The following is a 27,701-nucleotide window of genomic DNA, read 5'->3' on the forward strand; positions in this document are numbered from 1 at the left end:
AAAACTTGGTCTGAAACATTTTTATTTCGACGGCAGTAAAGTCCACGATTGAATATCAATTAGTAATATTCTAAAAGGTGATGATGGTATACTTTTGGCGCGTAAGGGAAAAATTATCAATAAGTGTATTTTTAGGATACACGCACACACCGACACCGAAATTCGACACCCTGACGTAAGTTGGTCAAGTATATCATTTGTATCATTCTTCAGACTAAATTATGCAGTTTAGAAATATAGAAATATATTTATTTACCATAGGGCGTGACAGTAACATAACATATTGCATCAACACTTGGTAAACGTCATGGAGCTACATCAGTTCGTATAGGAGCTTTGACATTAGGATATGAACTGATAGCCAAGTTGTTAGCGATCCTATCTACTAAGCTAGATGTCCCGGGTTCGAATCCCAGTAGGTGCAAGCATTTATATGATGAATATGGATGTTTTTTCCGAGTCATGGATGTTTAAATGTATTTATGTATGTTTATATGAATTTATGTATGTTTAAGTAATTATATTGTATTAAATATATCATTGTCTTGTAACACAGGCTACATATGCTTAACTTGGGGCAAGATAATTTATGTAAAAAGAGTGTCAAGAAGCTCCCAGGCCATCTTTTAAATCATATAACAACTTAACCTATATTTAAGGTGGCCTGCGCAGAACTAGACAACTTTATCCTCAATATAATCTGCTATACTATAGTAAGCCTTCTTTGTCAAACAAGCTTTTATATTATATTTCTTCAAATTGTGCTCAGTAAGTCCTAGTATACTGTCTGGTATTTTATTGCAAAATTGAATAGCAAGACTTATGAAAGGGCCCTTAAATCTAGCTTATTAAATGGAACGCACAGTTTATTCTTCCTTCTTAACACCTTATTTATAACAATATTGTTCTTTCTACAAACATAATAGCACGAGGAATAAAAAAAAATAAAAAAAAAACAACCCACTGCAAAAACACTATTCCAAAACAATAGATATAATATGCACTAAATAGTATAAAAATAATTGCGTATTTTTATACAGTCTAATTAATTAGACTCCAAACGACTCCAAAAATTACAATAATTGTACCTAGAAGTAGATTTATTAATTAGATTTTATAAAAATACGCAATTATTTTTATACTTTTTAGTGCATATTATATCTTTTGTTTTGGAATAGTGTTTTTGAAGTCGGTTGCTTTTTGTTAAAAAAAATATTTTATGATTTTTAGTGAATTTGAAGTACACTAACTAACAATTTGTCTAAATATGTGTAGATATACTAAATTTGTCAATGCAGCAATGAAGGTAAGCGCTTTGCAATTTGATTACAGACAGAAATTCTGCCACAGCTCGCCCTTACTGTAAGTCATTAAGGAGTTCCATTGATCATCATATTCGACTACGACAATTACATGACCTCAACTACGTTACGGTAAATGACTTAAATAATAGCATAAAAAAGATTCGGCCGAGTATCGTTAATTTGCTCCTAAGAATTGAAGAGTTCCGTTACTTTGTCATGGATTCCATAATCAGAACCTAACCAAACTACCTTTGGAGTATATCCTTTCCAATAAAAAAATAATCATCAAAATCAGTTTGCGTGACATTGACTTATTCGTAAATTTGTCGTCGAGATACGTATAGCAAATTTAAGACTTTTATGGTTTTCTCATGGATGATATTATCAGATGTGGACCAAACTACAATAGGAGAAGCACCAGCTTTCAAATAAAAAAATAATTATCAAAATCGGTTTCCCCCAGTCGAAAGTTTTGAGGTAACAAACATAAAAAAAACATACCGACGAATTGAAAACCTCCTCTTTTTTTGAAGTCAGTTAAAAATTTTAATTTTTTTTTTGTTTTGAAAAAGAAGTATAAGTTGGAAAATATCACATTTACACACATTTTTTCTCCAAATGTATGCTTGTCTACGTCATTCAGTAGCAGGTACACTTAGGCTTGGAATCGATTCTTGATGTCATGACCAATCGAACGATTTTATTGAACCCATAACCTTCGCTTATATTCATTCGCATGCATAGACTAATTTAACTTTTCAAACTCACTTCGTTTTCCTGAAATAGGCATGTTATTCGCTCTGCTAACGACTATTTTCAAGAAATTGACGTGTTAATAACGAATTGGTTTTATCAAAGAAGGAAGTTTCACTTCACTCCAGGTCTTATAAATAGCCTTGGTTTATGGTCCTAGCAGTCAGGTTTTAGAGCGGCCACGTATGTTCCTTTGGGATTTAAATATGCAACTGCTTTTGGTACTCAAATATACCTATTTAGGTGTATCAGAAGTATATGCCTGTGGCGACGTGTAACAAATAGTTTATTTAATTATTATACTTGTGTTTTCCAAACCCTGTAACACAATACACCACTTCATACGAATTGACGCACGCACACATATACACGACTTACAAGGCTGCTAAGCAATCTTGGGAAGACAAAGACTATTGAGTGCCACGCCGCGGCCGTATGCTGCCGAAACTGGTCGCTGTCCGAGTTTTTGCTGTGACGCACCGTCCGCGTCGTCAATCTTTTTGTGTGTATCAACCCTAGCGGTCCGCCCAGACGTAGGTATTAACAAAGATACTACTGAGCTACGCTAATGTTCTAATATTTGTGCCTATAGTCTTAACACGTAACAGTACTTTGTATTTAACACTCAAGGCATTATATTATGACCAGTGTCGTAGGTGGGGCGACAATAGTCCATTTAACGTTGGTCGTAACTATTACCACTTACAAGTTATTGAGTGTAATTGTGTGTAGGTTTGACTGTCTCAATTCTAATGCATAGTGGAATGTTTACGAATTCCTGTCTATTAAACGCATTTAATACATCCATTGCTTTTTAAGATGTTACAAAAGATGATGATCTTTTCGCTCTCGTTCTAGCTTTTGGCGAGTCAACAGCTCCTGAAGACGCTTAGTGTAGAGGCGAAACACGTGTCAAAGTGATATAGTGAATTGCGGAATTAAGTCTTTACTAGTTAATTGATTAGAGAATCGCCTTTAAATTGATAAAATCTGCCTTATGTTCGGAAAAAGTCAAATCTGTTTGAAGAAAATGCAACAAAGTCACACTCCAAATGTTGTAGACTAATTGGAGAATTAGTTGTTTATAAATTCATCGTGTTAAGCGTTTTCAATATTTATAGATACAAAAAAATATATAGTCCCTCAAGGCTCGATTCTGGGTCCTCTTTTATATGCTTGCTATATGATATAAGCAATGCAAAGTTCCTGATGTATGCTGATGATACTAAAATCTTTATGACAATCAAAGATAATTCAGACTGTTCTAAACTTCACGGCAATTTAGATAGTCTTAGTTGCTATTATAATTGTAACCACATAGGTGTAAATCATGAAAAATACTTCTACGTCTCTTTCACCAGAAAACAGATCCCCACAGAATATACTAAAACCTCCCTCGAAAACACAACTATGTTAAGAAATAAAAATAACACTAAGGTATTAAATATTCTGTTTAGTCAAAAATAAATAGTTTCCAAAATAAACAGTTTTCGAAACACTTATTTCATATTTCAAACTATCGTGTAACGGTCCTAAATCTGAAGCTCTCCTGTAACGCTAGAATCTGACGCTAAGGACGGATAGAGTGCTCACGTCCGTATAAACGTTGCGCTTCAATATTATGTCTTTCTTATAGAAGTTCAGTGCCCTATAAGCGAGACTTGTGAGGAATAGATCAGTTCAATTGAACTATTCCACCGCGCTCCGATGGATATTGTGCAGTGAAGTATAACACATAGGCTGAACATAAAAGGCCCATAACACATTCACTGAAGCATCTGTCATCCTTAGAGACAGTAACTGGTTTATTCTCATCATTTGATGACCTTGTTTGCCGACCGAACTCATATTCAGGGATGTCACCCATACGAAGTCTGTTGCGCGTATTTAGTCTTCTTAAGCCATAACCTTGTTATCAGTGGGAGGCACTTTATATTAGGAGGATTATGGGTACCACAACGGCGACTATTTCTGCCGTGAAGCAGTAATGGGTAAGCATGATTGTGTTTCGTTCTGAAGGGCGCCGTAGCTAGTGAAATTACTGGGCAAATGAGATTTAACTCTTATGTCTCACGGAGAGCGCAATTGTAGTGCCGCACAGAATTATTGGGTTTTTCAAGAATCCTGAGTAGCACTGCATTGTAATGGGCAGAACGTATGAATTACCATCAGCTGAACGTCCTGCTCGTCTTGTCCCTTATTGTCTAAAAAAATATTTCAAATAAATCTTAATTGTATATTTCCATAAAATCATAATAACTGTTTCATTAGAAACATATATTTTTCATGATTTAAATGATCCACGTACTACTCCATTATAATATCCATCGTTTATATATAGTACATGGACGACCCAGCCTTGCTCGGATTTTTATGAAGGTACAAAACGTGAAAAAAAAAAACTAATATGAGATCTGGATTCGAACTTGGGTCTACTGTTTTCCGAATCACCCATCTGAGCTATTATAGTCTTGTATAAGGTGGCGAAATTTACCTTTGTATTCAATGTTGTTGTAGCAGTTTCTCATAAAAACAAGGATAAAACTACATTTTTTTAAATTGAAACATAGCTAGATCGATTTCTCACCCCCGAAACTACCCGTATACTAAATTATTTGAGTCGAAAATGTATATTTGGAGGTTAAATTTAAGAACAATACCCACGTAATAATTATTTACGAGAATACAGCTCACGCAACTGTCTGTCTGTCAAAAGTTTGATAACTTTTATTGTGTTTAATTCACCTACGGTGTTCATATTTACATTTAGCGATTGAAATGAAATATAAATGGCATTGCTCGAAAAATAAAAACATTTTAACAAATAACGTACTTTAATTTAGCCCAGCTAACTTTTTATATGATAGTAATCGAATTTGTTAGTGTCAGTGAAAAAACAGTAATTACAAATAAAATTTGTAACCAAAATTTATGAGTGATGAGGGTCTCGAACCCGCCACCTCTCCGGGTTCCGTCCGTGCGCTCTTACTAACTGAGCCAAACGTTTGAATAACGCAGGGGTCGTAAATTTTTGTTTATCTTGTTCAACTCTCAGATTGTGGCTCCATCTACAGGATGTCCTTTCCAGTTGATAACCTGCTCAACCCCAATAATTGCATATTAGGAAATTGACTTGAGATGTCGCTCATTCAAATCTAAACAATTTGTTATTTTTAAGTGAGATCTCTAACTTCTGGGATTAATTAAACAAATTTAAATTTTTAACCAAAAATTATGAACGTTCTTGTTCAACTCATTTCGGTTTTGGTGTCATTTTGCTGTTTAAGTAACTTTCGATATCAGTTCAAACCCATACGTGTGCGTCTATGGATAGATCTTCTTGATATTGAGGTTTTTAATATCATTTATTGCGCGAGAGATACTTCCAAAGTGGTAAAATGTGTGTCCCCTCTCTGTAACTTCTAAAAATTCCACCGAAAATTGGTTTAAACGGGATCTAGTTAGCAGTTTTTTTTAACACTTTTATTAAAACATCGATCAAAGTTACAACGAACTACAAGAACTTTTATATTATGCTGCTACGGAACCCTTCATGGGCGAGTCCAACCCACACTTGGCCGCTTTTAAGTGTTTTTTTATTAATATAAGCAGGAGAAACATATTATTAGTAATATAATTGATTATCACCAAATATTTCAAATTAATTAAGCAATTTTAATACAAATAATTATGAAGGCTCCAAATACCAAGCGCTAATGGCCGCAATAAATTGCGAAAGAAATGTCCAATATTTGACTAATTAACATTCGGAGATTAATTTATTCTACTACTACTTACTGGTCGTAATTGGTAGCTATAAAGCATGGTTTCTCTATTGTTTGACTTCAAAGTTTTATTTAAAATAGGCAAAGTTGGCTAGTCAAACTTGGTAATAAACAGATCTTTTTTTTTATAAAAATAAAGGACGAGACGAGCAGGACGTTCTGCTGATGTATTGATACGCCCTGCCCATTACAATGTAGTGCCACTTAGGATTCTTGAAAAACCCAAAAATTCTGAGCGGAACTACAATTGCTCTCGTCACCTTGGGACATAAGATGATAAGTCTCACTTGCCCAGTAATTTCACAAACTACGCCGCCTTTCAGACCGAAACACAGTAAAGCTTACACATTACTGCTTCACGGTTGTGGTACTCATGATCTAGCCGGCTTCCTGTGCAAAGGAGCCACTGGTAAAGATCATCCCTGTCCTTTACACAGTGAATGTTGCATGTATCGATCAATCTCATAAAATGAGGCCCAAACGTATAATTTGATAACCGTAATATTTGAGAAAAAGAGTTTCATAATATTGTCATTCTTGTTTTAACAAATTGTTACAAGGCACAAGATCGCGTAATGAAGCTTTTATATAAAAGAGAAAAGAAAAAAAAAAAATTATTTTGGGTGAACTGAGTATTTTTTTATTCTGTGGGTATTAAGTCTTCTTATTTTCTTCTTATCTTGAATAGATACAGAATGCACGTAGGTTTTCCTACTTTTTCTCTGCATGGAAAAAATACAAATTCATTCTCTTTCGTTATATGACGTGTACAAGTGCTGTACCCGGCAAACTTGTTTTATTTGCCATATAAATTGAGTACCCCGCGCCCGCTCATGGTATGAATTGTCATATGTAATGACTGAATTACTTTAATTGCGAATATTTAGGTATTTCTAAGTAAAAAAAATAGGAAAACGGTCAACCTAAAGGCCATACCAGCAACTTCCCGCTAACCATATACCTAAACTAAATAATTATACTATGTATAGAACGTCATTGACCTAAACGCTTCGAATTGTACTTATGACGATTTTCTCTTGGAGCTCAAAAGTCTGGTAAAAGTTAAATAAAACCCTATTGTATAAAATTTTAAAACACAATTATTTTTGAATGAACATTTAGAAATTTTTTTTTCGTAGTTTTTAAATTTAATTGTATTTAAAATCTAATTTTCGTCAAGACCTTTCCAACGGCACCTGCTGCGATGAAATCGGTCGAGTAGTTTAAGAGTTATGAGAGGTTTACATATATCAATACATACATACAAACACACAACACATACGTATATACAGACGTACGAACACCATCGCGGAAATAGTTAGGGAAGCTTCCTAGGTCCTTAAAACTTCGAGATCTGATGAAAACTTGATTTTAGAAAATCGGGGTTTAACCAATAACTTTTCGTCTACATTTCCATCAACATATTATATTCTCAAACCCTCTCCGAACGCTGCATTTAATGGTATAAGTATTATTCCGATTGGTTCAGTAGTTTCCCAGTATAGGTATATTTATAAGTATGGATTCGGCATAATACTAAACCCTTATTTAAATAAAATAATTAATACATTAATTTTGTCGTAGAATTTACATTCACTATTTATTTGGACTACGTTAAATGAAAATTAATGTTAGTATTCACTTATAATAACAAGCGTTTCAAGTCATCAAAAAGCATTTTAGTTACAGCAAAAGACAATTCATCCATCATACGAAATAAATTGAACCGTAAACAAACAACAAACAAAGATTATATATTATAGTCAGCGCGTCTAAATGTATTTAACGTGATATTTTTCGGGCCATAGTCATTAGAATAGTCTGACTGAGCGAGAAAGGAAATTAACGCTTCAATCAAAACTCTTTTATCTTCACGTTTTTAATGATCCATCTTTCTGCTTCGTTTTCAAACGCTTTAGTAAAGATAGAGAATTAATAACCTAAAGTTCTTTGCTCAAACGGTATCAGTGTTTGCCAAGCAACATCAGGTTTGAATCCCCTTGCTAAAATAGTATACTGTACTACATAAATACACGGACGAGTAAAAAAAGAAGGACTCCGCGCCGTGATATTAGCAAGTGAAGCACCGTTGTGCTAGTGTGTGTGCGGTTATCGGGGATACTAGTTCGTATCGTATTTACACTTTTTCACAACGCACGACGGCATTTTTAAAGTATTTTATTGAGACGCAAACTGATCTGTCACAGACGATGATAATTCTCATAATGGCCGCCTCTCGGCCTGTAGTAGTGTAAGTGTGTGCGTGGGGCTTGGGTGCGTTGGGTGTATTTATCGGCTTGTTTTGGTGCTATATTGTTATGTAAGGTGACACGGAGTCCTTCTTTTTTATACTTGTATTTAAATATAATGTTATGTAAGGTGACACGGACTGACCGTGCATAAATAGTATATTGTAAATACGAGTTGCACATACTATTTTATATTACAAATGCCTAGATTTTTGTATTATTTCCGACTCCATATTCGTTTTTAAGATTTTTTAATATAAATTATAATTATATTTGTTAAATTTAATTGTATAACTGTAACTGATATTTCGATTGTGTTGTTTTTTGGTATTATTTTATTTATTTTAGCAATTTTATCTAAATTAGTGTATGCCAAGTATAATTTGCATGCGACAAGTAAACTTTTCGCACTCGAACAACACTTTCATTTACAAAAAAACTCAGGCGTAGTTTTAAAATGGGCAAAAGGTTCTTTTTCAACCGCAACAGCGAGTGCCAGGATAATACTTTTCCCGAATGAGTAAAACAAATGTGATTTTCTTGAACGTTTTCTTCGTATGTCAGAGAAAACTTTCACTTCAATGATGATGTGACGATGACATACGGAACGCAGACGTGGTCGGTAACTATGGACTTTATGAAGAAGCTCATGGTCGCTCAGAGAGCAATAGCTATCGGAGTTTTCCTTCTGAGATTGAATCAGAAATGAGGTGAGACCAATGTCACCGACATAGCCCAGATGGTTACGAAACTGAACTGGCAGTGGCCAGATTACATAGCTCGACGGACAGGCCGTTGGTGCAGTAAAGTCCTCGGATGGCGACCAAGTAACGGAAGACGCAGTGTTGATAGACGATAGCGAGATACGTACTAGGAAATCTACTGCAGTCCAGTTATAATTACAAGGATTTTTAAGTTAACAAATAATACTAGACAAGAAAATGTTAATCTTATAGTTAGATACAGATGTTTTGCGTAGAGTTTATGTTTTTAGATGTTAGTTAACGTGCTCAGTGTATTTTATGTTCGTCATAACAAATACTTAAGTCTTTAAGGCGCGGACTGACTAGGATTGTAAGCGCTACAACCAACCCTACAATATTTGTGTTGATAATGTGGCTAAGCTGCAAATGGGCATTTATTTTACTGGTTTTCTTTTGATTATTCATAATACATATTAAATTGAATAATTGTTCGTTTTAAGTATTAGAAAAATTCTAATTTATTTAAAAAAGAATCTGTGAAAATGTAGAGATTTTGAACTCAATAAGTTTATTTTTGGGAAGCAACTTCCGAATTTTTTATTGGATATTTCAAATTATATATAAATATTCTATTCGGTTCGAATTTTTCTTTAAGTCCTTCTTTTTGTAATGTATTTTTTTGCGTCGGAATATTTTTATTGCATTATGTTGTATATCGACTCTCTAAGAAACCAATTTTTGTGGATATTGAGGTATGACCGCGCCGTAAGGTTCCGCACCTCAAAAGGAAAAAAACGGAAACCTTTTAGGATCACTTTGTTGTCCGTCTGGTTGTTTGTCAAGACCCTTTATCTACAGAACGCGTAGAGGTATCGAGTTGAAATTAAAACGATATACTCAGGGAGTTGAACTATGAAATTTGGCAAGTACTGCTAATACCGTCTAATACGGCTAGTATAGGGAAAAATCTGGAAGCTATAGCTCAGATGGGACATTGGGTGATCCGGAAAGCAGAAGACCCCGGTTCGAATCCAGATATCCGATTTTTTTTATTCAAGTTTTGTACTTTCTTAAAAATCCGAGCAAGGCTTTGTCGTCCAGGTACTATATAATGAAAGGAGGTATATATATATACATAAATCTACTTGAAGTTCAGCAAACCGATAAGTTGATTGTATTTCCGCAGGGAATTGTATTCTACGTGACTTCTGTCTTTTTGAATTTTTCAGAGTTGGGTCCGAGTGTCAGATTTTTTTTTACACTTAACTATTATTTAATTACTTATTGCATTATTTTCTTAAGATTGACATTTTTAAATTCGTTAAATATCTTTTGAATGGAATATCCGATTTTGATTATTTAAAAAGTATTTTACAGGTTTTGAAATGATCTTTAATAAAATATTTAATATAATTTAATTATTTATTGGTTATAGTGGCATCACTACAGTAGTTGGACATATTATGGTATAGCGGACTGTTTTGTAGATATTCTATAATACTGTACAACATTTTATTGTTCTATCATCAATAGTTTCCGCAGCGCACGCGATGACAAAATTTTCACACCGTGGTTTTATTTTATTGCATTTTATTAGGGATCCCTAATTTTTTTTTTTTTGAAAATTTGTATAGACTATGTTACTCAGTGAAGATGCAACTTCTAATGGTGAAATATTTTTTGAAATCGGTACAGCAGTTTTTGTGTGAAAATATTACAAACATACAAAACACAAACGTATATATTGTAATTGAAATGATTTGAAAACGATGAAGATTGATTTATTGATTGATTTACAAGAGTGGCAATGAGTTTCTTCCCACTTCTTCTCATTAAAGCTCAAACTTTTTCGAGTAAGTGGTAAATTAAAAAAAAAAACTTATGACATTCATAAGTGTCATTACATGAATAAATTGATTTTGATTTGATTTGATTATTACCTATTGGTTGAATATTTTCAATAACATTTGTAAAACTAAACTGTATAGTGTTAAAGGTGGTCCAATCCTCTTTAAGTCAGTGGACTCAAGAAGGTTCAGTAAATAATAAGATTATGTTAATTTGATGGTAATAATTAGTTCTAACATAATCGAATAATATACACATGTCCTCCGTAAACTGAAGTACGTGATATTAGTATCAATAAGAGATTTGATTCATTTATTTTGTTTTCAATATACAACAAACAAATTCGAGAAAGTACGTTTAAAATGACCGACTTCAAAAACTGCAAAGTATCAAATAACTAAAAATTTAATTTAATACACCTTTACCTTTAATATTTTTAAAAAACTATTATTTATATGTACTACCTATTGATAGGTTTTAAGTCGGTGCCAAACCCTAAACAATATAAAACTTAATATAATAAACAGCTTACTTACTGTTATTATTAAGGTTGTCTGGCCACTCGTGTCTGTTCGCTTGGTTTGTTTTGTTCTAGACGAAGCTATCCCGCTCAAAGTCACGCGTGGCGAGTGTAGGTACCTACCATTACTATTACATTTGGCTTGGCACCGACTTCAAACCCATCAATGGGTAGTACATCAATATGTAGAACATACAAATAATAGTATTATATTAATATTAAAGGTAAAGGTTTGCATAGGAGGTGTATTAAATTAAATTTTTAGTTATTTGATACATTTCAGTTAGTCGGCTTTTTTAAATCTAGTTTTTTTATTTTTTGTGTCAGTTAATAATAATAATTATAATAAAAAATCAACCTGAATGAAAACTCCTAAAAAAGCCGTACACAAAAAACAATTATATCATCCACGTAGACAAAAATTTTCATAAAAATTGTTCATAAAATGAAAACTACTGGGCCTAAGTATGTAAAATTTTTATGGGACCAAATGGCATCCGCATGGAACTAAAGAAGATTTACGTAAATCGGATCATAAATCTCACATTAATAGGTGTAAATACATAAAAAATACCGATCGAATTGAGGACTTCCTCCTTTTTTAGTCGGTTTAAAATATATTGCCTTTAATCTCCTTAACCTAATCCTTTAATCATCTAATATAGATTTTAATTATTTGTAATCATAATTAAAATACATTAATGAACTGCCTAAAGAGCTGCAAGAAATGTACATAAATACCACAAAAATCGAAAACCACGCTTTAAAAGATACTTCCTGAAAAAAAAAAATAAGTTTCATGAAAAGAATGGTTTACTGTACCCAGATAAACCCTTAAGGTTTTCGTGGTACTTATGTGATAAAATTTTTATCTATTTTTTCTAAATCAAATGAAACAAATTTGGAAATAAAAAACAAAGATTAAAAATTAAAAAGAAACAAAACGAACGTAAGGCCAATTAATTCTATATCAACATGATAAAGGTAGTTCTTAGATACAGGAGGAATATTAAAATTGTTTATAAAACAAATCTTATAACTATGTTTACAATACTATGATAACATTAAACTGAAACAATCATTAATTACATAGCATAATGTTTGAATACATTTTATACTTTAATAAAGGTGCAGTGAAACTGTTTTGTTCCAAAAAGGTTTGATATATATATGAGTTGGGTTCAACTTTAAGCAAAAAGTTGTATTTTAGTAGCTCCCTAAAAGATTATTAGATGAAAATAATTTGCTTTGGTGCGACCATTCCACGTGTATCAGCTTTTAGTATTTTGAAAATCGATACAAATAAATTCTGAATGGAGTTTTTTATTTGTTGGGTTATTCTGCGAAAACTACTAAACCGATGGGAATAATACTTATGCGGTGGACACGGTGAAAACTATAATAGTACACGTCAATAAATATAGATAGCACACGTCGGTGATTACTTATCCGGAGCAAATAAACGGAACTACATTAAATAATGAATGATTAATAATTCAGTAATACAAATATAATGAATTATTTGACAATGACATTTCTTTACACATGACAATTCATACAATAAGCGGGCGCGGGGTAGGTTCTCAATTTAAAAGGGAAAATAAGAAATTATTGGCAATGTATTATTTAGTTCCATTACTAATAAGTATATATCCGTAAATTATAAAAGATATAATTAGTTTTAAGCACAATAGTACTTTATTTTTTGAAGTTATACGTCTTTAGCCACGTTATGAAAAAATTATGAGAGTGAAATTTTAAGATGCGCGCGCATCACTGTAACACAAAAGTAACACGGTGAAGTCGGTTCCTAAATTTTCTGACGCTTGCGACATTCGTTTTTTTTTTTGGTTTCTTCGTCCCTTATTAGGATAGGCAAAGGGTTCAAGCCCGTACAGCCGTATTCGGTATTAAATAATTAATTGTCAAAGCCGTTGCAAGATTTTTACATTATTGTTCTTTCTACAAACGTTGAATAGCACGAGGAATGAATAATTTTAAGGATTTTTGCTTTGTTAGGCCAAAGAAGTATAACTTCTTGCGTGCATACATAAGTGTACACACACTTTATATTTCTTATATCTTGAAATAGTTTTCTTGAATTTTTTGCGGGTTTCTGTTTTCAATAAAATTTCAAATAAATTAATAGCCTGAGGGAGGTCGCACCATTACCAATCTATGGTATAATTAACTCGGTGATGTTATAGTAGTAACCTTTAGCACATAAATGTTACTAAGCAATTCTTTTGTACATCGTAACAAATTGTATGAATTTTATTTTATGCTTAACTCAAGAATTTCTGAAGCTAACACAATGACCGGGCAAATACAATAATAATCATAAAACTGAAAGCAAACCTCTTTCAATAGTCGGTGTACAATTTCCAAGTCCACAATATTTGTTTTAAAAGCCTCTATTAACCGCAGAGTCATTCAAATATGGCGGATCTTGTACAATTAGATAAGTCTCCGGCTGATTTAGAGGAGATTGCACTTAAATGCATTTGTAACAGAAATGAGGTTTCATTTAAGGATGTTTATTTTTACTCTTACTTTTATTTTTTTTATAGAAAAGAGTAATTATAAGAGATGTATAAGACTTTATCGTCGTCTTTATTGATATTAAAATGAAAAAAAGTAAACTTAAACTAGAGTGCAGAGTTTTTTTTATGATAATAAGGGTCGAGACCAGCAGGACGTTCAGCTGATGGTAATTGATATGCCCTGTCCATTACAATGCAATGCAAGATTCTTGAAAAACCCAAACATTATGAGCGGCACTACAATTGCGTTCATCACATTGAGACATAAGATTTTAAGTCTCATTTGCCCAGTAATTTCACTAGCTACGGCGCCTTTCAGACCGAAACACAGTAATGTATAAACATTACTGCCTCACGGCAGAAATATTCTTCGTTGTGGTACCCATAATCTAGCCTGTCCAAAGGAGCCTCCCACTTTACCACCGACATAAAACCTTTCCATTAATATTAGCTTTATCATATAAACATATGTTTATAAAATTTTACTCGCTCGTTTTGTTCGTGTGTGCTTAGGGCACTAGCTTTTTACTGCTCTTTACAGTGTGTATTACTTTCGCACATAATGTTGTACTGTACTATCGGTAATTATAATAATTTAATGCGATGGATAAGGCGACACACCATCGAATATGGTCCGACCATGTGTTTAGGCTATAACAGACAGACAAACTCTTTCACGTTAAATATTTTGAGCTATATTACATACGTTATCGTTTGTATGCGTATGACAAACTATAGAGATGTAAAGCTGACATGCGGACAAGCAGTATATGCTCAACACAAAGAAAGTACGACATAAATTCAAAATTCAGTAATCTCCCCTATAACACGGCTATATAACACGGCTTCATATTACGCGATAACGCGGACATATCATACATACTTATCGCTGTACTGTCAAATGTATTTTTTATTAATTAATTATTCGTACAGTCAAAGAGGATGTACTAAATACTAAGTAATAAGAGGCGGGAGTGCCTAAGTAAAAATTTAAATTTAGTTTTGTACAAAACGTGCAGTGATTTGACAGAAGTTTGAAATAGTAGTATTTACAGCATCGCGATTGGCCACGAAGTATGATCCGACTAAGTTTAAAAGCGAACAGTTGCATAAAAACGTAGTGGATTTCGGCTATCTCCGTTTTTTACAAGATTATAGCCGTCACCTGTCAATCCATCAATGACTGCACTTTTCATACAATCGAGTGAATCGCTTTTTTATTAGAGAGTTTCGCTAGGCTGTGTTAGCCTTAGGTCTTTATTAGCTTCACGTTAATTGTGTTATTTCATAATATTTTTTTTATTAATTTTTGTATTAAGAACCTGAATAAAATAGAAAATCTAGGCAAACAATTGGAAATACTAGTTACGAATTGTGATGAATTATTATTATTACAAATTACGAGGTTGTAAAAACGCGTTATACGGGTATGCACTACTATAACGCGATTTCACAAGGAACAGGTAACAGTATTTATGGCCAGAATAAGTATATGCATTTGTTCAGGTGCAGTGAAACGCAATAGTCCCCAGGTAGGTTTAAATAAAAAAAACTGATAATAGAATAATATTGGTTTCAGCATTTAATTCGAAGGTTAATATCGAACCCAATCTACAATATGCACAAGTAGTAAACGGAGTAGCGGGCACAGCTACTGTTGATAATAAATCAGAACTTCAAACGATTATTTTGTAAGGAAAAAGAATTGAAAGAATGTGTACAAAATATAAGTGAATAAAAGCTGTATAAACACTCTGAAATAAATTCAAAAACATAAAAGATGGAACCGAACAAAAACCTACTGATTTATTCATAGACCGCCCACAAAACAGCTATCAAATTTAGCAAATTTGTTTACTGTATATCCAATACGCAATGGTCCGAACCCCATTTATTTACTGGGTTAACGTTGGGTCACGGGTTTCTTTATAGCTCGATGTTCCGATTACGAAGTTTATAAAAGGAGTGGATTTTTTGATGTAAGGGACCAACGATGCTTCCGTACTCTCAGAGTAAATTGCCAAAGGTCCCTTTGATTGCGATATATTCGTGTTTTACGACAACTAACAACCGTGTGGGATAGAGTAGGGCTGCCACTTGATTTTATACTTGTACTTCATTGAAACTGGTTTTATGGCTCCTTTGAAGTATGTTTCTTTTGGTTTTGCGTCCCTGCACACTTTTGAGTGAAATTATGGTTGAGTATGCCACATAGGTGTTTAACACTAATCCTATGAATATTTCAGAACTTTACAATTAGTATTCTGTCAAAGTAAATTGCAAATCAATCATGTTGTTCTTTTATGACATACAAAAAAAACCTACATTCAAAAAAACCGAAAACTGAAAGATTTAATTTAATACACTTTTTATGCAAATCTTTAATATTAATAAAATACTATTATTTGTAGGGTTTAAGTCGGTGCCTGTCCGCTCGGGTTGTTTGGTTCTAGAGGAAGCAATCCCGCTCAAAGTCACGCGTGGCGAGCGTAGGTACTTGCTATTTAATTTGACTTGGCACCGACTTCAATGACACAAACTATGTCAAATTTTTATGGGACTAAATGGCAAACATTTCGCATCAAACTGAACAAGAATCACGAAAATCGGATCATAAATCTCAGCGTTATCGGTGTACATACATAAAAAAATACCAATTGAATTTAGAACCTCCTCCTTTTCGAAATCGGTTAAAAATAAACACAGATTTTATTATTGCTTCGCAGATCTTCAAAGTAACTGGATTTCATACTCGATTTAACATAACGTGAATGATTTACTCAAGGTCAACGTCATACTGCGCTTCGTAGGGATCCGGACGGTAATAGAGGAAAACTACATTGCTAACACTAAAGCACTGACGTACAATAAACAACTAGACACCCAATCGCTTTTTAAAAGGTCGTCAAAATATGTCCGAGCGGCGTTGTATATTCGTATACATTAAGTTATCTAGAAAACATTAAACATTTACTCAAATTAACACCTTATTTCGTGGAAGTAATGTTCAAAGTCAGTAAAGTATTGGATACGCCCATAAGAAGCTCGGACGCGAACACGAGGCGAGAACATTTTGTTTTGGCAATTGAACTGTAATAATTTAGCAAAATTATTAAAAATTATTAAAAATATCAAGTTACTTACACAATTTTATTAATAACTAGCTGACCCAGCAAACGCTGTATTGCCGTATAAAGCAATATTTTTATTTTTATTTTGGGCTATAAAAATAGATTATGGCCGATTTTAAGACTCACCCGATATGCACACAAAATTTCATACAATTGGTTCAGCCATTTCGGACGTGTTTAGTAAGAAACACCGCAATACGAGAATTTTATATATAAGTTTTAAGGGCACTTACCTGAAATACAACACTTCGTCTTTTTAATGTTTGGATATGCTTAAGTATTCAAAAATAAACAAACACAATTCACCTAAATAAATAAATTATTCATACTATCATTTCGGTACATCCTGTAAGAAATCTAGAAGCCGCAAGCTAACGTGTTTAAAAAAAATATATGTTATATAAACGGTTCTGTGCAAAATATTGAATACCCTAACATTATGTACGAAAGAAAATTCAACGGCTAGTTTGCCGCGTAAACGAAAAATGCGGCGCCCACTTGTAACGTTAATAAGAAGCGATAATCCGTTAAAAATGAAAAATAGTAACAGCTGTGACCATAGACCTACAATATACTATTGTATAGACAAACCAAACGTGCGAGAGAGAAGAACATAACAAAAGGAAAGCGAATCTATAGTTACTGTAGCTGATTTTATCTACACCCATGCTTAAGTCCTCTATTAAACATTCTAAAATAGCTTACTACTTACATTAAAAAAGCCAGGACCAGTAACCATTACATCATCCAAACGTGTGTTGTAATGAAAACGGATGATGTAATGTTGTACTGAATTTCAATATATATTAATTTCAATAGACGTAATATATATTTCAATAGATTTATTAAAATGATTTTCTAGAAACCAGTGGAAGTCTTTGCACCGGATACAGACTAGATTATGGGTACCACAACGGCGCCTATTTCTGCCGTGAAGCAGTAATGTGTAAGCATTACTGTGTTTCGGTCTGAAGGGCGCCGTAGCTAGTAAATTACTGTGCAAATGAGAATTGACATCTTATGTCTCAAGGTGGCGAGCGCAGGTGCAGTGCTGCTCAGAATTTTTGGGTTTTTCAATAATTTTGAGCGGCACTGCATTGTAATGGGCAGTTCGTATCAATTACCATCTGCTCAACGTCCTGCTCGTCTCGTCCCTTATATTCATAAAAAAACAGCATTGGCTATTTGCATACACATTCGAGAACTCTATCATTTCTATTAGAATTCATAAAACAGTTTCCAAAGGTTGTGCCAAGTGTGTGTACCAAGGACTGTGACAATATATGTTTAGGATTATGCCTAACGTAAGGGCTATTCTTATATTCAATGTTATTCTCATAAAAAGAGCTTTATCATTGGCACATTTTTAGGGTTCCGTAGTAAAAAGGCAAAAAACGGAACCCTTATAGATTCGTTATGACTGTCTGTCTGTCCGCCACTTTTTTTCCGAAACTATAACAATTAAACTGTTGAAACTTGGTTAAGTTGATGTATTCTGTTAACCGTATTAAGATTTCACATAAATATAGAAAAAAAAACAACTCGCTGCTACGGAACCCTTTACTTCTGTGAGGCACCCTGCAATAGGATACATAAAACATACACCTTTGAAATGAATTTCCACAAACAACTAATTTTCAAGAATCCTGAGGCGCTGCATTGTACTTTTCAGGGCGTATAAATTACCATCAGCTGAACGTCCTGCATGTCTCGTCGCTAATTCCACATTCAAAACTTTTTGTCTCTTACTCTTGTCACTACAGAATTACATGACAGGGAGAAGTAATTTTAAAGTTGGAGTACTTTAAACTGCGTTTATTAGTTAATAAGACAGTTGAGGTTCGACGGGTACTACTAGGCACAGCCTATAATTTCCACAGATTCAAGTTTTCGCAGCAATGAACCGAAGGCAGAATTAAGTTATATTCATGGACTTACAGTATACCAGCGTATATACAAACAGTGCGAAGGAAATGGACATCTCTAACGGTGATACGTATTAATTACCATCACCTGAACGTCCTGTTCGTCTCGTCCCTTATTTTCATAAAAAATAGCTCCCTAGTTTTTTTTTAAATTTTAAACTACTCAACTACTATCTAACTCACATATTGAGAACTAGATTTTTTTTTTATTAAAAAGCCCACAGTAATAACTTTTTCATTTTCACTGCATGATATTAAAAGTTAGGCAAACAAATTCGCAACACAAGTCATTATGAACTTATGTTGCAGCCTTAATGATGAAAATTTTTATCTCATGATAAACTGTATGAGTGTTGTGGAATACAAGTACAAAATAAAATTAAAATTGCTATTAAAAGCAATGGGTCAAACTGTATGATAACTTCCTACTGAGTTTTAATAATAATTTAGTAATAAAATCGAACGCAAAAATGTATGAAAATACCTCAGATAATTTATACATCTAGATAGAGCCTCTTGGTGCTAGACAACCGATGAAAACAGGCTAGGTTTATTACTACAGTGTGCGTGACAACCTACGTCTTACACTCGCGATTTGTAAGTATATCATTTTGTGTTTGTGTGCGTGCATTACTCAAGATAGAGGTTAACAGTCAACCTCAATTTTTTCCAAGTTTTCACAGTCTGTCTAGTTCATTTGTTAAGCATTGCGTACTTTCAGAATCTATAATAATTATGATTCGAAAATTAAATCATTCACATAGGAATCTTTCTTTTACGCGGTCATGACTTTCTTTGCACAAAATGCCGACTAGATTATGGGTACTACAACGGCGCTTTTTTCTGCCGTGAAGCAGTAATATGTAAGCATTATTGTGTTTTTATCTGAAGGGCGCCGTAGCTAGTGAAATTACTGGGCAAATGAGACTTAACATCTTATGTCTCAAGGAGACGAGCGCAATTGTAGTGCCGTTCAGAATTTATAAGTTTTTCAAGAATGCTGAGCGGCACTGCATTGTAATGGGCAGGGCGTATTATTTACCATCAGCTGAACCTCCTTCTCGTCTCGTCCCTTATTATCATAAAAAATGATTAATACTAATTAGTTTAATATATTTACTTATATAAAATATTTACAAAAGGAGTGAAAAGAGAGGTATGCATATTCATTATTATCAAGAATAATAATACAAATAAGTTTTTTTTTTGCAAGCCGTAGTTTTCAAATGACATCTGATGGATAGTGGCGATTGACGTTTCGTGCTATTCTTATTTGAATCAATTAACGTAGATCAAAAATCCCAATGGCCTATTAAAAGAGCGCCAAAAAAGTCTGAACGGCGTAATACATACGTATACATTAACTTATACAAACAACATTAAAACATTCATTAAAATTAACACCTTATTTATTGGTAGTAATGTTAAAAGTCTTGTATGTACGCTCAGTGTAGGGTGCGAACACTAGGCAAGAACATTTTGTTTTAGCATTCGAAATGTAATTATTTAGCAAAATGTTTAAAAACATCAAATTAATTACACAGTTTTGTTAATTTAAAAGGGCACTTACCTGAAATACGACACTCCATTTTAAGTTTGGATATGCTGTTATTCGTATAGTTTTTCACTGAACACTTTTCGTAGCGTGGCCTTGTATTCAAAGCGCGGTCGAAGTCAGAGTTTTGCTTCAGACAATTTTTGAGCGTAATAAGTCTGGTTGTTTATTGTACGTCAACGTTTGAATCACATTATATATATTGACAGCCGACTGCGGGGACTATCCGTATGTTGGCCATATAATAAAAATAAATATGTCACTTCGTAGTTATAATTACTAACACAATTAGATTATAACAAACAAATAAACGTTTGATTTGTTTTATTTTATTTTTTACTAGCTGACCCGGCAAACGTTATTTTGCCATATAAATTGTTTTTACAGTTAGACCGTTTCTTGGACATTGCAACATTACTTTATTTTTCTAAAATAAAAGTATTTTTCTAAAATTAAACGTAGCCTAAGTTGCTCCTTATTACATCAGCTACCTGCCAATATAAGTCCCGTCAAAATTGATCAAGCCATTTCATACATTAGCCGGTACAAACAGACAGATAAAAATTGTAAAAAATGTTATTTTGGTGTATGTGCCGTATATATATTCATATACATGAAGTAAAAAACGGTTATTTCAACATTACAAACAGACACTCCAATTTTATTTACATGTATAGATTTTATAACTTCGTCGCAATTCTTGGAAATACCTTAACCTCAAACTGTCAATAGGCAGATCAGTCCCTCATTAATATAAAGTTGAAAATATGAAATATTATTTTTATACCGAGGTATATGATAAGGGCTCTAGAGGCTCCATTGATGTGGCGCATCCAAGTTTCACGCTTGGATGACACGCACCGGCCGTATTGATTGGATTTCGCTTCTTTTTTTATTTTACAATATATTTAGATTAAAATTTAGGAAAATTCCTCAGTAATGATTTGACAAAAATGCAGATGGAAATGTTATGCAAAAATTCCCGAGATTTAAAAAAATACTGAGCAGTGTTTAAAAAAAACGTTACTTCCGTCAGAAATAAAATCTAAGTTCCCTCATTTATATATTATAATTCAGTAGTTTTACTTCACTAATAAAAATGCGTATTGCTCAAAAAATTAAAACTCTTGATATTTTTTTTCGTAATCGTGTTTTCGAAACGGTAATAATTTTGTGAAAGAAATAAATATATAATATGTCAAAGGAATGCAACTTTAGTAGAAGTGTTTTATCGAGATTTTAAAAAATGTCACTTTTTAATTCCCTTAGGCAATATTATGTAATCTAGCGTAGTATGTCTGTATGAACTTATCTTTGCACTTTTTAAGTTTAATCTTAAGTTTTATTTATCTTACATGTAACGTGCATTACAATTGTATATGTTTTACATTAATATACTTTTTGTATGTATATTTATTCATAACAATTTGTTATTTTTTTAAATGATAACTCTCATTTCGTGGATTAAAAACACAATTAATTTTTGAAAACAAAATTTATGAACGATGCGGGACTCGAACTCGCGACCTTTCGGCACAACGAAGCCACAACCTGAGAGTTGAACAAGACATATCAAGATTTAGGAATGTTATGTCACTCGAACGGTTGGCTCATTGGAAGAGCGCTCGCACGGAACGCGAGAGGTCGCAGGTTCGATTCGACATCGTTCATAAATTTTGTTTTCAAATATTTACTCATGTTTATTTGTTTATTTATGATGTTTATTTCCGAGTCATGGAAATAGAAACCGAGTCATCTTTAAAGCAGAATTGATCTTCTGAAATTAGGGAAGCAATCAGCACTGAAATAAAAAATAATGTATTTAAAAGGGACAGTCGGTTTGTGATCCTCGACCGTCGCGATCAACACAGAAGGAAATTTATAGCGTCTAATTTGGCCTCGTATTTAGAGCACGCCCTTCCTAAATCAATTCTAAGATATTCTTCCTTTAATTTATCGTTTAATTTTGGTTTCCTCTGATGGTTAATTGTTAAAATTATTGCTTAGACGTCGTTAAGCCGCGTACAATTTGGAGCGAGGTTTCAAAATGAAATGTTAATGATAATTCTTTATTGCAGTAAAATAATGTTACAATTTGTACATAAGTTATGTACAATTTGTACATGAGTTATGGTAGCACGATTGGGCGACCTTATCGCTATTCAGCAATCTGTTAGATATACGCACAAAAGAGGAGCAAAAAATTATTTAACAATTACAAAAATATTATTACATAAGATCATATTATTTAACATAATATAATAAACTAGCTGACCCGACAGACGTTGTTCTGTAGATAATAAAAAATATACTGTTTTATTCGAATTTGCCAATAATATTTCAAAACATCAAGAATTATTTCGTAAAAAATGGTCCCGTTGTTATAATGAAATTGTTTCACAGCAGAACTGTCAAACCGTGCGTCAGTAAATTCTCTCATAGAAAATATGTTCATACAAAACAAATATTGTAAATAAAAATAATTAGGGATTTGGGCCCCCCAAATCCATAATTATTTATTCCTATAGTATATATAACAAATACTTATGTGTGTATATTTTAGACACTTTCTTGCCTTTTTAATGTTTTTTTTTTATTTATATAGTTAGTGATAAGGCCGCCATTTGCACCATTTATTAATATGTATGTTAGTTTTAAAGTTATATTTTGTTAATATGGTATCAAAAAAGTGTAATAAATAAATTATCAATGCAATTCTGTTTTCTATAAAAGTACATTCCATTAAATTGTTTGATAACAAAATTTGAAATTAGGCCAGCGAAACTCTCTGAGAAAAAGCGATTCACTCGATTGTAGGAAACGTGTAGTCATTGATAGATTGACAGATGACGGCTTAAAAAATGGATCCGCTATGAAACTTAGCCGGATTATACTTCGTGGCCAATTGCCTTACTGCAATTATTTCTATTTCAAACTTATGTCAAATCACTGCTCACTTTTCATACTAAACTATATTTTAATTTTTACTTAGGCAGCCCTGCCTCTTATTACGTAGTATTTACAACCTCTTTGAATGAAATGACGAAAAATCATCGAAGTTTCTAACAAAACAAACGCGTTCCAAATTTGTATACGAATAATAAATAAAAGTTTTAAGTTTTTATTCAAAATATATTCTAGAGACAACTTAGTCTATACGCAGCCGTACATTTTATAAGTTTCAGTTTATGAAACAATAAAATAAATTTCATAATTCATTTCGAAGTTTTCGATTTTTATTGTTTTAAATTGTTAACAAGAATCTGTTAATAGATCATCTTCTGTTGTTTGTGGTTTCACTAAATTTTATTGTAGAAATAACATATATTTTTGTAAAATAGTATTAAATTCAGTTTCGTAAATAGAAATTATATACATAAATGTAATTGAAATTGTATGTTGCATCACTTTACATATTATATTGTAATTGAAATGATTTGTAAAACGATGAAAATGTAAATCTTGATTTAAAAGAGTGGCAATGAGTTTCTTGCTACTTCTTCTCATCAGCCCAACCCTTTACGTAGTAGTAGTAGATTCAATAAGAAATTTTTTTTGACATTCAGATGTGTCTTTTCATGACCTACATGAATAAAGTGATTTTGATTTGATTTGAGATACCTAGCAGAAATCTAAAGATAAAAACTCTTTGACGGATATAAACTTATATGCATCAAATATACTTGCAATTAAATGAAATGAAATTAATGTTGTTTTCCCGATGGATACCGCATTTGCTCTGTGAACAGCAAAAAGCGGCTCGAGTTACTTGGTGCATCAGAACTCTCGAAAGATTCCACGCGGGATCCTCAAATGCTGTATACAACATAGTATCAGGTGAAGAATCCTGGATATACGCGTACGAACCCGAAAAAAAAACCAGTCACGAGTTTGGGTGTTCGAAAATGAGTTAAAGCTAACAAAAATTGTTCGTTCACGGAGCGTTGCAAAAAATATGGTGGCCACGTTTGACTCCAAAACCGGCCATGTTGCGACTATTCCTCTTGAGGGAAGAATAATGGTTAATGCAGAATGGTATGCTAGCATTTGTTTGCCACAGGTCGTTTCTGAACTCCTTAAAGAGAACTGCAACCGCCGCATCATCCTCCATCATGACAATGCGAGTTCTCACACCGCGCACAGAACAAAAGAGTTTTTAGAGCAAGAAAACATAGAATTATTAGACCATCCGCCGTACAGCCCCGACCTAAGCCCTAATGATTTCTATACTTTCCCTAAAATAAAGAATAAATTGCGTGGTCAGAGATTTTCATCACCTGAAGAAGCTGTGGACGCCTACAAAACGGCCATTTTGGAGACCCCAACTTCCGAATGGAATGGTTTCTTCAATGATTGGTTCCATCGTATGGAAAAATGTGTCAAATTTCGCGGAGAATACTTCGAAAAGCAATAAATACATTTTTAAATAATAATGATGTGTCACTTCCTTGATTCCCGAAATTATCATTGCCGCCCTCGTAGTTCTTAACAATTGGTAGATGCAGAATATGCCAAAAAATATGACCCATACAAATATTTTATTTAAACGTCATTACATAATATAAGTTACAATGCTATCATTCAATAATAGATATAATAAAAAAAAACATTAGTTTGTTAGCAATTCGACGACTCTCAAATAATTTCTTTTAAATATGACTAATTTCGGCTAAAGAATTCCTTTAAAACTATATCAAAGCATATATAGTATTTATCAAGCAGCCATAATTTTAATATTTATGCATTATAGTTTTATGCAACATGCATTTTTTTTCTGTCCTCTAAACCATGTTAGAAATAATTTTTCTTATAGGTGTAGCATAGAAAAGAATATAACTAAACACCAAAGTAGACTATGTGCTAAAAAGCATATTCAATCAATTTAAAGGAACAGGTGTATTCCCTAAGATAATTACGTTATAACAACAGTAAACACGGAGTAAATATTGCTAGAGAATCTTGTTTTCAGGTAGAACAAAGTTGAACTGTTGATATTAGCAGAACTCTGTTGTGTCTATATATATATAATCTGTATATTATCAACTACTCAAATCAGTGAAATCAGCGATCTACATAATTTGTTACCGTACATTTTACAATTTGGAATTATAAACAATTTGTTGACAAATTTGAAAAACAAAATTTTATTTGTGTATTAATCCTAGAAGTGAGGGTTATCACTTTAAAAACCAATGACGTTCTATACATATAGACAGTGCACCTCATACAAAATCAAAGCTAAAATATGGCACATGCCACAAATGACACCATAATTTCCTTCGAATGCTATGTCTATACATTTCTGCATTTACTCAAGTTTTTTAAAATATTATTGGTCAATAGGCAGTTATGTAAGCACTATTTCAGTTTCAGCTGCGTATTTTGAATTTAGAACCCGATTTGGACAGTGACATCAGTGGAGTAGCAGTTAGGTATTTTTTTAAAGAGGCGTGCTATAAGTTTTACGTTCGTCAGTCTGTCCATATTTTCCGATCAATATCCGTTCAGTCGGAGGTTTTTTACGTTTTTAATAAAAAATCACACTCACATTATAAGGGGAAAGTTTGTGTGTATATCCATTGGCTTGTGTTTATATTTTTACTTGTTTACGTTCTAAAGGGATTTGGGTTGAATAAGTAGGTAAGGTAACCTTTAATGAGAGAAACTAATACTCAAATTTAATATTTTTATTTACATAAAATAATTGGTTAAACAGGTTATTTAAATGTTAACTTCCTTAAATAAAATAATTTTTGTCTTTTAGACTTAGCTATCTTTTCCAGGGTATCTTTTTGTTATATTATGTAGTGTAAGCGGACATAAATATATATTATATAACAAAGACATCTTTTGTCTAATTTTAAATTTGGTTAAAACAAAAAATAAATAAAATAAAGTTAAATCCAAGACTTAAATCCTTTAGTGGTGAAATATAAATATGCTTTAAAATAGCACTAGTATATAAGTGTTCATGTTCTTGTAAGCCGTTGACATTACACAAAATACAATATTGCTAATCATGGTTCAGTAGGTCTTTAAAATTTTTTTAACAAAAAAACAACAGAGTTCTAAAACTCTATTCCAAAACAATAAAAAAAGAATTATCGAATTCGGTTGGCGCTATATTGAGTTATTCGTATATTTGTTGCGCACATACTTATATCAAATTTAAGCCAACCACACGGAAACCACCAGCTTTTAAATAAAAAAAGAATTATCAATATCGGTTCACCCAGTCGAAAGTTCTGAGGTAAAAAAATAAAAAAGAAACATACCGATCCTTTTTTGAAGTCGGTTAAAAAGAGCGACTCTATTGTGTTCATTTCTGACTGTGTCCTTTCATCTGTCCCATTCTAAAAAGCGGGTCTTGTCAATAATTTTACCATATTTAATGAAAAAATATTCGTTTTTAAATTACTTACCGATGATAAGTCACATCATATTTTTTTTGAGTCGTTAATGTATTATTTAAGTACTTTTTATATTACACTTAGGCTTGTTGATTGATACACAGTTGACACACGACTAAGGAGAACAGTATGCTTAAATTGTCTTTAAGCACACCTTTGCCGTTCCGTTATCAGACTGCGAATGATATGTCCATATGTATAGAACGTCATTGTTAAAAACATAACAAATTGTTTAGATTTACAAGAGCGACATCTCAAGTCAATTTCCTAATATGCAAATATTGGGGTTGAGCAGGTTATCAACTGTAAAGTAGATCCTGTATTTTCAAGCCCTGTACTTTCCCTGGGGCGTAAAAAGAATAGGGGAGTCCCAGGCCCACGGATGACGTAAGAGGCGACTAAGGGCTTTTTAGAAGTGGGAGAGTCACGCTGCCGTTTTATGACGGCAGCACAATCGGGCCAGACTCGTCCGGGTTAATTACCACACTTGCACAGAATACTGGCGTGAAGTAGCAGCCTAGTGCCGCTATGTTTCGCATAGGTTAGTGTCGAGGACCGGAGGCCATCCCCACCTCCCCCCCTCCTCCCAACATATTATGAGAGCGGTCCGAAAGAAGAAATTACCCCAGGAGGGTAGCAGCTCTACCAGAGCCGGAGAATCCCTCCCCGAGCACTCTCGCTCGGGCTGCCCTTCGTTTTTTGGGGTGGGCACCGAACCGCGCATGACCGAGGACAAACGAGGCAATAACACCACGGCACCCCGCTCCACGCTCAACGTGGACTTTTGCAATATCAGGGGGATTCACTCCAATTTAAACGCCGTCCACCACCACCTGGAGACGGCGCAGCCGGCCTTGTGTTTCCTTACGGAGACGCAGATATCTCGACCTAGCGATACGTCATATTTAACGTACCCCGGGTACAATATTGAGTACAATTTTTTGCCTCATGCCGGGGTTTGTGTGTACGTTACG

The 27,701-nt window shown here is 33.3% G+C and overlaps 1 long non-coding RNA gene across 1 annotated transcript in view; it reads left to right on the forward strand.

The window, feature by feature from the left end:
• LOC126965765 (uncharacterized) overlaps positions 1-27,701 on the forward strand; it is a 76,612-nt gene that overhangs the window by 11,510 nt on the left and 37,401 nt on the right. The window lies entirely within an intron of this gene.

Source organism: Leptidea sinapis, chromosome 8 (genome assembly GCF_905404315.1).
Source record: "Leptidea sinapis chromosome 8, ilLepSina1.1, whole genome shotgun sequence".
Lineage (NCBI taxonomy): Eukaryota > Metazoa > Arthropoda > Insecta > Lepidoptera > Pieridae > Leptidea > Leptidea sinapis.